Genomic DNA, 17,345 nt, shown 5'->3' with positions numbered 1-17,345 from the left:
TCTTCCATGTCACTCAAAGCTCCAAACATTTTGAGTTGGGCTTTCAAGACTTACTTGAAAATATGTCTTTAAGACATAACAGAGGGGAAAGACTTAGGAGACTTGGCTTCATACTTTACCTCTGCAGCTACTTTCCTGGATGATGTTGGACCACCTCTGTTTCCTAGTTTACCTGTCTGTAAAATGGGAACAGTATTATTGGCCCCTGATTGTAAACCCCTCTCAGATCTACCTATACAAAAAGCTGTAACAGAGTGAGTGGTTTTAAAAGTTTAGAATAGCTCAAACCACACCACCAACATAAAAACTGGAAATTACTCATAAAATAAAAAGAGGAGATTTTCACTTACGTTAGTTTTATAAAGATATATGAGTTTTATATGTTTATGCATTCAGAATTTACAAACACATGTAATATAGTTTATACAATGTGTATATATAATACACGTTTGTAAATTTATAAATAGATTTGTCAGTGTATTTTATAAAATAAAACATTTCCTCTTCTCCAGCATGTGAAAAAGCCACACAAACGGGAGCGCTGCACACTAGGACATGGTCCCGCAAGATGGTCCATGTCACTGTATCTCTTGCGTGCACATGTAACATGCCCACAGATTATTCCTGACAGCATGATAGCATAAGCGCCTCTTCCAAGACAAACGGGAACTGACACAAACCAAACGAAGCAGGAATGTCTCCTTTAAAAATCCCAAAGTCTCTAGCTCATGTTCCTCTCCAGGGCTTGCACACAGTTGGAAAACAGCAATAGTGTCATTGAAAAATATCTCAGTCTCATCACTATTTCTGACTTGCCTGTCTGTAACTTCTTTACCAAAACATTCCTAAACACTTTACAGGCTTCAGTTTGTTTCAGAGCATCCCTGCGAAGCAGCATCGTATCTCCTGCGTGCCCAACTGCAGGGAGATGCGGGAAGGTCAAGGCCGGGTCCTGCCGAGAGCTGCCAGGTGTCCCCATCCAGCAGCACCCCGGCTCCATCAGTGTCAGGCCGGAGTCCCAGGGGCTCAGCAGCTCCTGCAGGCTGTGCCGGAGGGGCAGCTTGGCCACCCACTCGTAGACATGTGGCTCTAAGCTTTGTTAAAAAGTTCCCGAGGTTCAAGCTGAGAGAAAACTAGTGCTTGTGGACTTCCAGAGCTGACTGCAGTGCAAACAGCCAGAAAAGTTCACTGTTCCTTTTTTTTTTTGGGTCCACTGCCTGGACCGACCTTCTTAAAGAGCATCTTATCTGCTAGAGGAGATAGCAGTTGTGGCTTCGTGACAATTAAAGGCAATTTAAACTGGTGCGGTTGCAAATCCTGCTTTTGGGCACACAACCCTGCCTCCTTTTCTGCTGCTCACCTGGCTGACTCGGTGGAGCAATTCAGGGGAAAAATCAGAGTTTCTGCCAGCGGTGGGAGGTGATCTGGCTGACCGGGGAAGCGGTGAGCGTCAGCGGTGGGTGCAAACAGCAGGCAAAAAAACAGCTGGAGGCAGTGACTTGCAGAGGGGACAGTGGGACCTTCGCCATCGCAATTCACTTTGGGTTTAGCCTTTGTGGAAAGAGACCCGGCGGGCAGGGCTTTCACCAGCAGTCTGAGTGACAGCAGCAGGCTTTCATACTCTTCTCTCCTCGGCACATTTTCTGCACCATCCCTTATGCTGTGCAATCAGGAAACCGATCTGGCTGAAAGCGAAGAATAAAAAAATAAAAAGTCTTACTTCCAGTATTAGTTTTCAAATGGTGGTGGCCGTGGTCTGAGATCAGCTTAGGCTGCTGGTGAAATCTGTGACTTCACCTCACATCTGGGATCAGAGCGGACGCTTCACTGGGCAAGAGGCAACTCAGACCAGCAAGGGTGGGATGATGCTTGCCCAACACAGGCCTGCTCCTCACCTGGATGGCAGAAGCAGACAAAGGGAAATACACAGTAGTTTGCAGTAACCAGGGGCCGAATTCTACTAAAAAATTATCCATCTCCATTTCAACCTTGGCCATTTTTCCTAACTTCCAATAGATGTGGTAAGAAGTGATGCCAAAGATCACAAGCTGTTTTACCCTGGAAGCTCTCAATGTCCTGAGCTTCCTGGGGAGAGGAGGTATGAGGGAGAAACACCATACTTAAACATCCACAAAGGGAAGGCGCACCAAGGAGAGAGAAGGGTTGCAAGCATTACCTTCAAACAAAGCAGGGGTATAGAGTTTCCCGAGCACAGGGATACCTGGAATGATATACTTGCTGGTTGCTGAGCAAGCCCATCACCAACTGTCCTTTATTTTTCTGGTGTTCAGGTATCTGGGATGCTTTGGCTACCTCCCTTGCAGTGCACAGGGAACAGGATCACAGAAAACACACATTCAGCTTTTGAAACTACTCTTACCCTACTAGTGTCACTCCTGTAGGGCCCCAGTGTTTCTTATTTATCTAACAGCAAAGAGGCAAAAGCAAATGACTGACTAAATCCAAGGGATTCAGATGATACCAAACTAATTTAGCAGGGAAAGAACCAGCGATGTCATTCTGAAAAGCTCACAAATTGAAACGAAAAATCAAATTCAACCATTTAACCGTGAGCTGATCAGGAATTACACCGGAACAACTCGTAGCAGGGGGCATATTCGCCATTTCTTGAAACCTCCAAATTCTCTTATTTTCTGGGAAATAAACTTTATCTAAGCAGGTTATAATCTCAATTACAAACACTGCAGTCCACATGACATTGGCTGTCAGATTCTGAGAACAAACTCGCTTTTAATCTTAAATCCTGTATCAGTACACTATATGGCTCAAAAGCTCCATAGTAAAACAAAACTAAGCCTGTCATTACTTTTGTCAAACCAACTTTATAATTAAGGTCTGATCATTATTTTTTTTAAGATAACATCCACAATTCAAAATTCAGTCTGGAAACACAAATCCAAAATTAAGTAACAAGGTGGACCTCTGGATTTTGGATGCTGTTCTTTTGACCAGTAAGATGCTTGCATAAATGTGACTCATTAAGGAGTCTTAAGGGGTTTATTGAACGAAGGTACATTGCCTTCTACCACAGTCATGCTATGTTTTCTTCAGCATTGTCTTGGAAAGCCCACAAATTCGACGCAAAGCCTCCTAACAAAAACTAAGGCGTTTGGGAAGATAACGACACACCAATCCTGTGTCAGAAAGGAATGAACCAGGAGGAGGATCAGAGACCTCTGTCACTTCTAAACTTTGGTAATTCTTTCATTTCTAAAACAGCCCCACTTAGAAAAAATCAAAATTCAATAATCTCTAACTAAAATCTGACAGAGCGACGGCAGTTACCATAAGCCATTTACTGCTTTTCTGTTGTTCATAAGCGGTGGGAGGTTTTGGGAGGCAGCTGAGCCACCCTGCCAGCTTGATGCTGCTGCAAGTCCCACCTCCATCCTCACAGCTCCCCTTGGGCTGCCCCTGGCACCCAGCTGACCTCCCAGGGAGCTCACCAAAATGGCAGGAAATCAACCCAGACAGAGAAGGAATAGTCTTCTGGCTTGGTGAGCTAAACCAGCTCGGCAGGGGCAAGCCAGTGGGCAGGGAAAAGAGAGCAAGGTCTCCCTCTCCTGACAGCAGCAAGCAGGTGGCCCGACCGGCCAGGACCTCAGCCCAGCTTCAGGGCTCCCAGCACTCACCAAAGGGCCAGTTATCTCTGCCAAAATGTCATTAAACAACATCACAACAAGCCCAATAAATTATTTTGAGGTTGAATACTGTAAATAGTAATACGATTCATTATTTCAAACCAGGAAGCTTGACACTCAAATCCTTGAAGCTTAGAAGAAGGATCAGGAAAACTGCGAACATGAATTAAGGCTTTGTGCTTTTGATGCAGACCAATTCATAAATTGCAGGACAAGCACAAAGAACGCAGTCCGGCTATAGCCACCCCCCCATTTTTCTTGAAATGTTGTCCAAAGCTAATAAACTAGTTTACTTCATTCAGAAGAGCTTTGCGTAGCTGAATTTGTTATGGTAGAGTAAGACGGGTCGAGTTTATAGTATGTCAGAAGGCTGCTCGATAATGATTCTTTGTTCAAATTTAAATTAGACATTTGCTTCTATTTTGAGAGTTATAGCACAAACCTGTGTGTTTCGGGTAAATCAAGTAACACCTAGCTGATTCAATATAGATTTGTTTGTATTGATTAGCTGGACAAGTCCAGATGCTGAGACAAACCTAGAAAGACTGTGTTACATTCCATTGCTTATTTTCAAAGGTCATTTTGGAAATCACAAGTAATATGGGCTATTCTGGGTTTCAGACTAGACACAAAAAACAAACAGAGGCAAGGCACGTGTTGAGTTGTGGTTTTAATTCTATTTTCAACATAGTTTATATGACTTAGGACTCCAGCAAGCAAACAAGCCAGCCATTGAATCCAAAACTCAGCATAGATTTTGCGTAGCTCAGCACGGAGAAGTTACAATATCTGAATGGTATTTTTCACTTAAGTAAAAATAAAATTAGAAAATGACTAGCTGGCTGGGAAAAAAAAAAAAAAGAACCTTTCTCTCAACATTTTAAACAACTGAGGCCTTTGCGTACAGTACAAAGGAGTTTAATAGCCAATGGGTGATATCATACTTTTTCACTCTTGCTCTAATCTACACTGTAAATCAAAACAATCTCATAAAAGGTTAAATTATTAAAAACGGTGGCCCAATGGAAGTGTCATGCAACCAGGAAGCCAGGATGACCATAAAAAGAAAATGAGGCTGCTGGTAACCATTATAATGTAAGGCTGAATCACAAACGCTAACACCAAAGACCTTTTTCTGTTCCAGTTATAACCCTTGAGAGTTTTGTCTGTTGTATTTTGGGGTTTTTTTCCCCCTTCTGAAGGCAGAAGTAGGCCCTATAACAACCCCCCTTCCAGTTTCTCTCTTCCCAGTAACGGTTTCTTACAGTAACTTGGCTGTCATTGTCCACGAGCTTTAAACGGAGCACTGCACAAGCCGTACAAAAATCACCTATCTCTCCCCAAGATGCAAAATCCTTCCCTGCAAGGCAACATTTTGCTGCAATCTAATGCCAGTTCCGAGCTCATGGGAGGCTGGAGGTATTTTCGCCGAAGCATTTCTGTAGAATTAAAAAGAAAAAAAATATATATACATATAAAAAAAGATCATTTTAGACAACCAGTGGCAAAGATCAGTGACCACAGGAGCAAGTTCCTACAAGGCGCTCTGGTATCGAGAGAATTAACTTCCAAATTAACCCCAAGAGCAAGGAGCCACCCTGGAGCCCGAGACAGCCCCCCACCCCCCACCCCGCTCGGTGAAAGACCGCCTTTTACCCCACCGATCTTTCCCCCACCGACACCCCCGGGGCTGGGGGAGGCCCGGCCGGCAGCCCCCGCCGCCCCCAGCCCCGGGACCCGGGGCTGGGGGCGGCGGGGGCTGCCGGCCGGGCCTCCCCCAGCGCCGATCTCCACTGGTCCCTCACGACACCCCCACGGCGCCATGAGGGAACCCCCCCCCTCCTCCTCTTCCTCCTCCTCCCCCCTCAGGCGGGATCCCGCGGCGCCGCTGTCACCCCCCCCACCCCCCCCGCCCCCCGGCGCCGCCGCCGCCGCCCGGGCGGGAGCGGGAGCCGGCCCCGGCCCCAGCGCCCTGCGGCATGCAGCGGCGGCGGCGGCGGCGGGAGCCCGCGGCATCCCCTCGCCCGCCTCCCGCCGACCCGGCCGGGAGCCGCTGACAGGTCGCCGCCGGTGGCCCCGACACCTGCGCTGCGCTCGCCGCCCTGAGAGGAGGGGCTGCCGGCGAGACCCGCGGCGCGGCGGCGGAGCGGGCGGCGGGCCGGGCGGCGTACGGCCGGCGGCGGCGGGCTTCCCCTCCCCGGGGGGGCGGCGGGCGCCCCTCGCCCCGCCGCGGGGCCGGGCGGCCGCGGCCGCGGCGCCGCCGACACCTTACTTCCTGCTTCGCTACCCAGGGCCAGACCCATCGCGGCGGAGGGATCCCGCCGCCTCCCGCAGCCTCCTCCCCCTTCTGCTTCTGCTTCTGCTTCCCCCCCCCTCACCTCCCCCCCGGCTCCGGTTCCCTCTCTCTTCTGCAAGAAAAAAAATTTGACAGCGATTTGCTGACACCGGGAATTTTTTTTCTTTTTTTTTTTTTTTTTTTTTTTGCATCACGGCAGCGCGGCGGGAGGGGGGGAGGCCGTGCCGGAGGTAAGTGCCGATGCCCGGAGCCTCCCCCCGGCGTGGAGCCGGGGGGGGGTGTGTGTGTGTGCGCGCGCGGCGCGGCGGGCCCCCGCCCCGCTCCGCTCCATGTGCCGGCGGCGGGGTGGGTGCCCGGCGGCGGGGCCGGACCGGGGGGGGTGAAGTGTTGGGGGGGGGGGGGGAGTATGTTTCCTGGCGGAGCGATATTTGTTTACAGGATGAGCGCCGTACTGTAAGTGAAGTAGAGCCCAGCCCGGGCAGCGCTGTAATTAATTAATATCGCGATCGCGCCCTCCTCGCCGACACCGACATCAGCCGCGCCCGGCGCCCCCCTCCCCCCTTCCCCCCCCCCTCCGCGCCTTGCACTTGTTGCAGACTCCACGCCAGGTAGGCGAAGGCTTCGCAAGTTTCGGTTTTGCAGGAGCGGGGGGCAGCGCTGGAAGGAGGAGAGGGGAGGAAAAAAAAAAAAAAAAAAGGAAAAAAAAAAGGAGGGGGGGAGGAAAAAAAAAAAAAAAAGAAAAAAGTTTGCAGTTCACTTTCGGTCCGCAGCGCCGAGTAGGCGAGGCCCTGCCCGCTGCCGTTGCCTCCTCCTCCTCACCCATCGCCGCTCCCCGCCGGCGGGAGCGGGGCGCTGCCCCGTACCTGCCCGGGCCGGGCGGCCGGCGGGGGGGGGGGGACGCGGCGGGCCGGTGCCGGGGCGCCCCGCCGAGGCGCCGCTGCCGCGTCCCGGGCGCTGCACTGCGCCGTGCCGTGCCGGGGAAGGGCGGCTCGTCTGGGCCGGCCGCGGAAGTTGTGCGAGCGGCGGGTGCCCGGCACGGCGCCGGACACGGGTGGCCGGTCCACGCGTGACTCCCACCGACCACCACCGGTGGGCAGCGTCTGGGTGCCGGTCGGTGTTAGTGGCGAGGCGGTGCGGGGCTGGGCGCCCTCCCCCGCCGCCGGGCGGCACCGCTGGGTGCGAAGTTATTTTGGAGAAATGTGGATTTTTTTTTATTTTTTTTTTCCCCCCTTTTTCTTTCCCGTGCTGGGCGCTGCCGGGGGCGCAGAGGCACTTCGTTTTTCCGGCCCGTCAAGATATTTTGGGGAGGTCGGGGGGTGGTGGTGGTGTGTGTGTGTAACGACCAGCAACTCTTAGCCAGATGTTTAAATACCAGAGAGGTGATTTGCAAGTAAAATTAATTGGCAGTTAACCAGTTAATAAATGGATATTGCCTACTCATCCTTCTGAGGGCTTTACACAGCGGGTTTTCACGTCCGCCAGTCAAACGAGGCGGGATTGACTCTTCGAGATGGAGACTTAGCGGGGTTGATGCCTTCCCCCGGTAAAATCTGACCCGTGCGTGCTGTCCCGGCGCATCAGCACTGGTCGTGGCTCGGGCGGTTACTGGTGAAGCTCAGAGATTTTTGTCAGACTAACACGGCAGCAGTAAAATAAATATGATGACCCATAACTAAACTATTTATGGAAAACGCCGCAAAGTGCTTAACTGCATGATTAATGTTTTAAGCAGGTAATCACTGGGGGTGAAGTTTTATGTCTTTTGACAGCTATAATTTTGCTGTAAGTGTGGGAAGAGGGGAGAGTTTACCTGGCAAGCTCGGGCCTGGCCAGCAGGGATGCTCGGGGGGGCCACCCTGCTGCCTGTACCTGTCCTGCCCGTGGAACCCCCCGGGACCTGTCCCCTGACCCTGCTCGGGCTGCAGTGGCACCATGAATTGACCCGTCCCTATAATGTCGGTTTTATGCGTGAACCGTTCCTGCGTGTGGTATATGCAGCTGTTTGCCAGCATCGTTTATCTACCTCCTGGTCCTGTCTTGGATGTTAAATTGGATCAGAATGGAGCCATTTCCTTAATAAGACGCGTCTATGTAGAAATAACCCTTTTCACTTTGTTACCCACTGGAGTGACGGAGCGTGATGTGCCCTGGTTGGTACGTTACCTTTTTTCCTAAGGCTTGTCCAAGGCACATATTTTAACGACAAAAGTGTTGCTTCATCGGTGCTCCATGCCTGCGTGTGCTGCATGGAGGTTAAGCTGTGCGTCTTTGCTTCAAACACACACGTGTATTTGTTTAGAATTTAGAGAAGTGATTTTTCATATGAAGAGAACGTGTTGTGTGCATTTTTCTTCTATAACCGATAGTCTGATAGACTTCGGGGAAAAAAAAGCTGAAATTGTACCCTACTCAAAAGTTGTGGCGCAAATAAATGCTCTTGCGATCTGTTCCGCAGCCATTGATAAGCAGCTTGTGTTTCTGAAGCAGGGGGGGACTCCAACGAGGAACTGAGCAGCGTCGTCGGTATTTCAAGATACAGACTAGCGTATCTTGAAAAGCCAAAAGAGCTCAAATACAGGTAGCATGCTTCGTTGTGGAAGTTGTGGCGTGAGGGAAGAGTGGAGAACCGGCCTCTCGCTGAAATGATAATCACTCGGAGCTTAATCACTCTGCTGTGGATGCGTGTCCTGCTGCTGGCATCCCGTCCTGGGGGAGAGGGACGGGGCAGAGGGTCGCTGGGTGGGCATGCTGCCTCCAGTGCCTGCATCGCTCCGGCATGGGCCAGCGTGAGTGTAAATAAACCACAGCGTGACTAACCTCTCTACTTAACGTTGACTCATGCTGTATTTGGATAGACTGAAAAAGTCTCCGTGTCTTATCCATTTAATTTTCTCCACCTTGGTGTTTACTGCCGATCACATGTCTCTGAGAATACGCTGGTGTGCATTTGAGACCTTAAAGCGAGTCCTTGTTTCAGGTTTGTTTCGCTTTTGGGTAGCACTCAACTAGTCTAGGTAGAAAAAAGGAATTCCTAGATTTTAAGCTCAGAACTCCCTAATTGAGCTTGTAACTTGGCACCTGGCAGGGGGTATGAGGAAAGTGTAAGAAGAGTGGTCTTGTAATGTGCTGTAGGTCTCCTAAAGCAGTAAGATAATATTTTGCTGTGAATATTTTCACCTTATTTTACTTTTTTTATTTGTTCTCATCAAGTGGGGAGTATGTCGCTTAAAAACTTACTTGTCAAAGTGTTTGAGAAGGCTTTTCTTTCCCTTTCCCAATTCTGTAACGGGACACTAGGAAATTAAAGGAGGGCCCTGGGATCTGTAACGTCATTGTGAGATTCTGGTGCTGGAAGGTTGTGTCTCCTTATGATGTGTCATAATAATTTGCAAGATAAGGAAGTTTCATTTCAGCTTCCTTAGAAATACGTTTTGTTTTGTTATTCTTTTTAAAAAAAGGCAAGCAGTGTTTAATAGATACGAAATAATTGTTGATATGGAAACGATTTTTTTCTTCCCCTTGCGTTTTTTTTGGGGGGGCTGCATGGCTTCCAATGAAAAATTATGATCAGAATTATGGTTTTTTTTGTCCTGTCCCTAAAATTAACAGATCCTTTTGCCTCTTTTCCACCTGTAAGATGTAGGTAGAAGCATCCTCTAAGCACATGTGTGAATTCTGCCTATTGTGGCTGCCACACGCTTGATTATTTAGGTAAGGTGAGCGGCACGAGTGGTCGCACCAAATTCCATGACGCGGCTTGGAAAAGTCGAATTCCTATGCCTGTGAGTATTTGCAGGGTGAGGAGTGAGGGGGCTGCATTTGAAACTAAAAAAAAAAACAAACAAAAAAACCCCAAAAAACAAACCACGAAGGCAGCAAATTCCATACATTTTGCTACATATGAAGTTACAAAGCCTCTTCTTAACTTGTCCGGCTCTGAGAAACCTATTATTATAATCAATTGCATGGCTGTGAGGGGAAATCAGGCCTTCTAAGATAAAGACAAAAATAGCACACTCAAATATATTTTAAGAAAGGCGGCTCTTCCTTCAAAGGGTAGGTCTGAGTGTGGTTCAAAGGAAGGTAGCAACAGTTTTATCAGTTTTGGTTTGTCCTTTAACTCTTTGGTTGAAACCAAACAGATTTGAGAGATCCATTGAATTTGCTGTTGAGCAGCGTGCGTTTATGCGCCCAGTTATCTTGTAGAGTTTGGCAGGGGGAGAGTGTCCTCTTCGATCTGGAGATGCCGAGAAGGGGCTCTTGCACCATCATCTCCTTGCTGCTGCCGTTGGACGCGTGTCTCTAGGTAGCGCGCGGTCCAGCCCGGCCGGGGGGACAAAGTAGGTAACGCGGGCGGGCGGTGAGTTGTGTCGACTCTGGTTCTTGTTGGATATTGGTTTCTGTGGGCAGAAGGAAGAGTATTTTTGACAGCGGTTTATTTTCTCTCTTTCTGGCTTGGTCGTGTCGCTGGGTGGTGGTGGTGGGGGGTGTGTGTGTGGGCTTACCTGGCCCTGCTCGAAACAGCACCAGAAAGAAAAAAGACATTAATTGGTGTGGGGGGAAAAACTGGAAAATGTGCTCGGGTTACAACCTGCCGCCGCAGAAACTAGAAGGCACATACATCATTTACGTTACTTTCTTCTTGAGAAGATAATCGTTTGGGGAACCCAGGGCATGCTTTTAATGTATGCCCTATTACCTTATAATAGTAATTTTTTAAAAAGTTTAAACTCTCCATATTAGAGTGGGGATGTTGCAGGGTTTTGGAGGAGTTGTGTAGCGTTGGGTATATTTTGAGGTTCTGAGTGAAATGAGTCTTGTGGTTTCGGCTTACTCTGTAACAAAGAGCAATGCTTCTCACAAACAGCCCACCTAAGTTTTCGTAGTTGACTGATGATTTGCTCTGGAAAGACCCAAAATACTGATATGATGCAGAGTCAAAAGGTAGTTGATTTTTTTTTTTTTTAAATTTTCTTTTTGGTTTGTCTTTATCTGATTTACAGTTCAAACTTTGTTAGAATTTCAGGTGAATCGCTGATATTCAGCTTCCCACCCGCCGGTCAGCGGGGCTGGTGTAGGTCTCTTTCCAGCGACCACAAGCGCTTGAGTTCCCCTACCCTACCAATTCGACCTTTCTAAAGCGGCCATCCAGGGCCTTATCACAAATTTTCTCCTGTCTTTTTAGTTCAGCAAGAAAATGGTTGCTGTCTTTCCCCTCCCTCCCCTCATCAGCTGCTCATGGTAAGACTTTTGATAGAGCCTGCATTGTGGTATGTCCTTGAAGTGCAGTGCTGCAAGGTTTTGTTTTGCTTTGTCTCTCTTTTTTTCTTTTTTTTTTTTTTCCTCTTCATGTTTAGACTTCATTGCCTCTATAGCAAAGCAAGATTGTTGTAGATGGTCCTTTTTTCGTTTGGTTTTTTTTTTTTTTTTCATTTGTCAAAAATCTCATGCTCAGTAATAAGGAAAAGCATAGAATGAGGTACTAAAACCTCCAGCTAACCCTGGAGTGTAAAGACTGCAAAAATATGGATTGAGGAAGGGTTGCCCCAGCAAAACAGGTGTAAGTTAAATGTTTAATTATCAGCAGCTCTTTTTTTTTAAAAGATCCCTGACAGTGAGAGGTTTTTGTTCACACTGGCTAGAATGAGGTTTACCAGGGCTCTTAAAGGACAAGGTCCATTTGAGCTGCAGAATTTATATCGGGTACTTTCTCTTTAAGGGAATATCAAATCCAAATCAAACTTCAGCGTGAGACTGTGGAAAAAAAAGTACCCAACCCTGTGAAGCAAGTGGCTATTAAGTTTAAAATTTGATAATGGCTGACGTTCTCTGCCTTTAAAAAAAAAAAAAAGTCTTTTGACTCTTAGTTGGCCATAAAAGATGCTGTACAGACCCATTTTTGTCTTTGTTCTCCACTCCCCCCCATTTTCATTGATGGGGAAGTTTCATTTCCTTTATTTATATATTTTTAGTGTATGTATGTTTGGGGGGGGGATGTGAGGGAGGATAGGAGGGAAGTCTGTGTTCTAGTTTTTGTATTCAAAAGAAGAAAACAAATAGCTTATGTTGGTATGTTTAGAAATGACCTTAGATATATTCTCCCCTTTAAACTAAAAATTCTGCTGGTAAAATAGTGCATATTAGGGGACTGAGGGGTTTTGCAACACTTCTGTGTGGGTAAGAGTCCCATCTGAGTTCCAGTTGTAGTAGCAGAAAAGTGTTTTTCCCAGTATTGTCATGTTTCACATGCCAAATCAGAACTAGAAATGCCTTTTCCTGGAAGGATCTCTATTTACACTCGGAGGATTATGCCAATTAAGCTATATTAGTAAGGCTTTTTTCCTTTCTTTTTTTTTTTTTTTTCTCCTTAATTTTACACTTGACCTAAATAGTTACTTCTTTAATTTTCATAACAGAACACACACTACAATCCTGGCATGTAGTTTTGGGCTGGTCAGTAGGGTAGACCCTGCTGTCCTGTGGCACAAATGCATACGGGTACTCTTGCAAGAGTATGATCTAAGTGCGTCCTAGTGAAATGAATGCTCTTAGAGCTTTGCATAAGTTGAAATAGCGCTCTGCTCTGCATGCAAAAATTGAATACAATTTATTGGTGAGCAGGAAATATGTTACGAAGAATGTTATTCATATGTTGTAGTATTTTTTTTTTCCCTCAAAGAGATCCCATGTACTTTAACTCAGAATACAATTTTTAAATCTTGCAGATTAGCAAGTGCTGCACTATAAATTTGTGAAAGTTTGGAGCCATAGGATATGATGCTATTGATACTCCTTTTGATCAGAGACCAAAGATGATTGACTCCTTTGGGTAGCGTAGCGGTGCGTGAAGAAGGAGCAGGTAAATGGGGCTTCTTTGGCCGGAACCTGTAGGTGCTGGGTGTCGGAGCAGGACTGCTGCTGGCAGCGCTGCCTCTCTTCCTGCTGGTGGAGAAGATGTCCTGGTGGAAGATCCTGTTTGTACCAGAAAAAAAACCAAAACCAAACACAAAACCCCAACCCTGACTGGTAAATAGTGTCATTGTTATTTCATAAGCAAATTTGCTAGTTATTTGCTCTTTTTATGACATGGAGATTTGCATTGTTAGCAACAATAGCAGTGTATTAAATAAAATTAAATAAAAAGTGGATGCTGGCCAGTCTTTAAATGGTTCACATCTGCCACAAGTATGAGTACTTAGAAGACCCTACATAGCTAAACTGAGCTTTCTTTTCCCCAAAATGTGGAGATGTCCATGGCAGAGGGATTGGAACTACATGATCTTTAAGGTCCCTTCCAACCCTGACGATTCTATGATTCTAAAATGTGGGATGCCAAAGCCCTGAAATATTTAGGACATTGACTTAGAGTTCCATAAATATCTTCCCAATGGCTTCTTTTTTGGCCTGCCTCTTTTGTTTCGTCCTGAGCATCAAAGCTGGGCTTACCTTGCAGAGAGGTGGTGGTCTTTGCGCTGCCTACGTGCCACTTCCAGCGGGGAGAGGGTGCTGCGTGTTGAACACTCTCTGGGGGCAGAAAGCATCCCCTTGGCAAAGGCTCCAAGGTGGCAGTGGGACTTTAAAATACCCGAGGGCTCTGTGGCCGTGGCCAGAGCTGCCTCTGCTTGAGGGCAGGAGGCTGGAGTCACCTGAACCGCAACTTCGTGTCACGTGTGGCTTAGCATTGAGCGCAAGCAGTTTTGCTGCTGCTTCGTGCCCTATATATATTGGGGGGAAAACGGGTGGAAGCAGTTCATTTGCTAACTCGCTGGCTCACTTTTGGGGTTTTTTTTTTTTTTGGTTGCTTTTCAAAAGCTTCTATTCAGCGTTGCAAAGGAACCCCTATGTATTCTGATCAAGCAGAAGCAAGCTACGTTGAACGGCGCAGCTTTGCAGGAGCGTTGATACCCCAGCTGTATCTTTGGCCTGCCATGCGATTCGAATTCAAGCGAAGGTCTCCCACGTGGTTGTTTGCATGTGTCCTCCTATCTCTGTTTTGTATCTGCAATTTCAGTACGCGCTTCCAGGATTATTTTTGTTCATTTCCAATCATTCTTCAAAGATAACTGGCAAAAACCAACAGGCTGGTTGTGATTTTACAGCAGTAGAAGGTAGACAACTTTGATCTTCTTGTTAAATGAATTTTCTTCATGTGTGGGCTGGGTGTGTAGTGTGTTGATTTAGTTTTTATTGATCAGTGTAAAAACGTGAATTCAGCATCACAGCAATGATAATAAACAAGTACTTGCAGTGATATCCTAATGAGCTCCTGGCAAAAATAGGGCAGAAAACCATCTCAGAGATTGACATGCTTTAGTGGTGAGATGCTGAACCAGGATACTTTATATAAAAGGATTGAGTAAAGCTGTTTGAAGTTCTAACTTTCTTTGGCAATACAGCTGCTGCGAGTGGTAGCATGCCAAGCTGGGTAGGATGCAGTCTTTTCTGTCGGCATTTGAGTGTCAGAAATGGCATTCTTGCCCCTGTCCAGGGGGGACTTTCACCCTCCTGATCATGCCAAGATAAGGCAGGTGGTAGGAACCAGGTATCTGCTTCATTAGAGGGTTGTCTCTGAACACAAGCGGTGAAGCAGTAATTACTTTTCAGTCCCCATCCGCAGGAATGCCCTGCGAACCATCCCCATGTGTTTCAGTAAGCCTGCATGGCAAAGCATCGGGTACAGAGCCGGGGGAGCGGAGGGAGGTTTCTAAATTAGCAGGCAATTTATGTCTGGAAAAGCGAGATTCATATTCATAACTACGTTAAACCCATATTTCTGACTATGGTAGGGACATATCTCCATTTAAGGTTGCAGTAATTCTTCTAAGCCAAAATGTTTGCAGAAGCACGGGCAGGCAGCTTCTCCCTCTTTTTTCCATGGATGCTGTGTGTTTCCAAGACTGGAAGAGGCTTCTCAGTGGTGGTGATGAACAGTAATTCTCTATATTTTTTTCATCGGATAAGCTCATTTTATGCTGTCAGAGATCAGTAAATTGGTATCTGAGCTGCATGGATCATGATGAAAAAGTATTGCTGCTGCCTGCATGTGTTTGATAAAAGTAGAAAATGAGAAGCAAAATTTTTCTGAAGTGAGGAGAAGTGTTTTTTTTTTTTAGGACTATGAAATTTTGAAAGCTGGTTCGTAATGAACTTTAATACTTTTCTAAAGTTGCTGCTATTATAATGCAAAATCATGAATAAGAGAATATGCCTTGCAGGTAAAACGAAAAAAGGCTTTGCCATTTATATGCTTGAAAACCAAAGATGCATTGCAGAGGATGAATTTTACCCTTCATTTTGCTTGTAGTAAAAAATTAAGTCTTTGAAGTTAAAAACAGCTTTAGATTTAAAGAAATAATATGCCTGAAAAGGGAGGTGCGCAGAAAAAAAGACATTGAGTGCTGTTTTGTTAATGAAAAGAACGTAAGTTAAGCCAAATGTGGCTGTCTGCATAGTAAGGTACTGCTTAACATAAGCAGGGATGATAAAGTAAGGTCCTAGCAGACTTCTATTTCAATGATTTCCAACTTTCAGAAGAAATTTTAATCAGGATGTTGAATGCACACGTATAAATGACAGACTAACACCACAGAATTACGATAATTTATGAAAGGAGCGATATTTTTCGTGCTGGAAGTCTGTCAGCGTAGGATCCCTAGGCTAACTACTTGATCGTTAGTTAAAGTAGGGGTTCATTAAAATAACATGGCGTCATCTGGTTTTAAAGATTAGCTCTCAGCCAGTAGGCGATCGTCCAAAACTAATAAGGTTGCAGCACGGACATTGTGGCAGTGGCACACAGATGACTACGTAAAGCTGGTTGATGGAAAGGCTTCTGTTGGATTAAGTGTGCTCAGTATTGGGCCAAATTTTTTTCAATTTTTAGTGCTCTGTAGCAACGCCTGCTCATACTGTAGTCAGTTGAACTACCTGTGCGACTGTTTGAAAGAAGGTGCAAGCTTGGGTCTGTGCATGAACGCAGCTCTTTGCTGTAATTATTTTACTCGGTAATAATTGTATTCTTCTAGTTGAAGAATCTTAATTACAAAGGGGATGATAGGCTTCAGTTACGTGCAGAAAATCCATACGTTTAAGCTCCACTCCGTCCTTAGCATAAACAGCTTTTTTGCCTTTTTTTTTTTTTTTTTTTCAGGTAGAACTTTTACTTTCAGGTTATTTCGGGAAAATCCGTCCTGCTAATTATGTAAATTGCAAGAAACGAAAAAAGAGAACAAAAGAGCGGGGCATCTTATTTTAGGCTTCAGCAAATGCAAAGTCATATGTGGCTATTCCAGCTGTCTGTAGCGTGTGCCTGTGTTGTGCTGTGCTGCTGCTTTTGTTACCAGTAAACCAGATCACTTAAACTGGGTGTTTCATGCAGGCTTTGTATGATTCAGATTGCCAAATGTTGGAACTGGGAAGTTTTTCCAGTGGCGGGGTTAATTTATACCCCCCTAGAGTGTCCCTTCCTGCAGGGCTCTTTCCTTGCCTACACACAAGTTTCTTGCTGAAAGAAAATACAACACCTTTTTTTTTTTGGGGGGGGTCTGTTTGTTTGTTTTTATGCTTCTGGGTAGGCAAGTCAGTATTTTTTAGGTCAATCCTGTACAACAGCAGTAAGTTGTTTTTTTTTTTTTTTTGGTACCTGCACCTATTGCCTATTAAGGCAATAAGAAGCTCTCCTTGAATGAAGGGAAGGCAGATTTCAGATCTGCCCGCAGCTCAGAGAGGAGGAGAATGGAAGAAGCGGTGTTGGAGTGAATGAACGAACTTTCAAGCTGACTCAGTGATACACATACAGTATACGCTGTAAAGATTAGTCACCACTTACTGTAAATCTTTCTCTATGGCGCTCGGTGGGCATGTGCCTGTTACTGAGCTGCAGTGAGCGAGCTTTTGTAGACTGGGAATGCAGGTAAACGTTATTTCCACACTATTGTCCCATTGAACAACAACCAAACCCAGTGAAACCTGAGCACTTGTAAATTACTGAGCTGAAGGCGAAAGAAATCTTTTTAGTTATCTCATGGTGCTGCTATCTTAATCTGTGAAACTAGTAGGAAAGTGAATAAATTATGCAACAGCTTTTTTTTATTATTATTATTTAGGAACCTGTGCTTACATGTTACTAGTGCTGTTCTGCCTTGTCCTGTGCAGGTTGGTTTGATTTTGGGGTTGTGGGTGGTTTTTTTTTTCATTAGGTAGGTTTCAAGCTGCATTTGTGTAAAACACCAATTTACATGATGGTAACAGAATAACAATTACAGGGAAGGATATTCATCTGTTGAAAACACTATTTTCATTTGCCAAGCAGAAACTTCAGGAAAATTACCCTCCAGGTTGAATTTTCTCATAAATGTTCTCAACTTCTAAAATTATTTACTGGCATA

At 46.0% G+C, this 17,345-nt stretch overlaps 1 protein-coding gene across 3 annotated transcripts in view; it reads left to right on the top strand.

Moving 5' to 3' along the window:
* Positions 1-5,603: 5,603 nt before the first annotated feature.
* TRERF1 (transcriptional regulating factor 1) overlaps positions 5,604-17,345 on the top strand; it is a 102,483-nt gene continuing 90,741 nt past the window's right edge. For 2 of the 3 annotated variants that reach the window (XM_074579531.1, XM_074579524.1), the window contains exon 1: positions 5,604-6,188. The gene's annotated coding sequence lies outside the window, so the exon portion shown is untranslated. Of the gene's footprint in view, positions 6,189-6,228; positions 6,567-17,345 lie in introns of those variants that run through there. The other variant, XM_074579525.1, reaches the window with a different exon arrangement.

The sequence above is a fragment of the Larus michahellis genome, chromosome 3 (genome assembly GCF_964199755.1).
Source record: "Larus michahellis chromosome 3, bLarMic1.1, whole genome shotgun sequence".
Classification (NCBI taxonomy): Eukaryota; Metazoa; Chordata; class Aves; order Charadriiformes; family Laridae; genus Larus; species Larus michahellis.
This window is presented reverse-complemented; position numbering and strand designations above follow the sequence as displayed.